Source organism: Montipora foliosa, chromosome 6 (genome assembly GCF_036669935.1).
Source record: "Montipora foliosa isolate CH-2021 chromosome 6, ASM3666993v2, whole genome shotgun sequence".
Lineage (NCBI taxonomy): Eukaryota > Metazoa > Cnidaria > Anthozoa > Scleractinia > Acroporidae > Montipora > Montipora foliosa.
This window is the reverse complement of record NC_090874.1, coordinates 61,986,356-61,986,910: the sequence shown is the minus strand read 5'-3', so window position 1 is coordinate 61,986,910 and position 555 is coordinate 61,986,356. Positions and strand designations below refer to the sequence as shown.

Below are 555 nucleotides of genomic sequence, written 5' to 3'. Positions count from 1 at the left end.
TCAACAATCTTTTCGTTCCCTTTTTCTTCCTTGATCTTCAAATTCCATGTCGAGATTCCTCTTTGCCCCACTTATCTCTGATACCAGACTAAAGCAAGTAAATTTGCCCCTCTTCACTGCATCAGAGAACTTGTTATAACTTATTCCTTTCTTGCTTTTCTCTTCTATAAACTCTGCGCCCAAGATAACTGTATCTATTCCCATCATCTCAAGTAATGTAGTGCACTCATCGCACGGCGTCTTTGTCACAAACAAGGTTCCACCTTCAATGTTCTTGGTGTTCCGCATGAGAAGCGCGTTTTGCTCTGAGTGAATGCTGTAAGGATACTTCTTGTCTGGGGCGTCTTTATCTTTATCAGAAGCTCTTGGGAATTCACCATACAGCGCTTTTGATGGAAATCCATTCCAGCCAAGCCCAACAATTTCTTTTTTTTTGTTTATGATTACTGATCCTACCCCGGTTTTTGGATCGTCGGTACGTTCGGCTAGGAACTTTGCCAAAGTGATGAGGTGGCACCCCTGCTCTCTTTCCTTTTCCCGTGTTGGATCGAATGC

At 43.1% G+C, this 555-nt stretch overlaps 1 pseudogene; it reads right to left on the bottom strand.

Moving 5' to 3' along the window:
• The window catches only part of LOC138005870 (cytidine and dCMP deaminase domain-containing protein 1-like), a 1,415-nt pseudogene continuing 860 nt past the window's right edge, over positions 1 to 555 (bottom strand).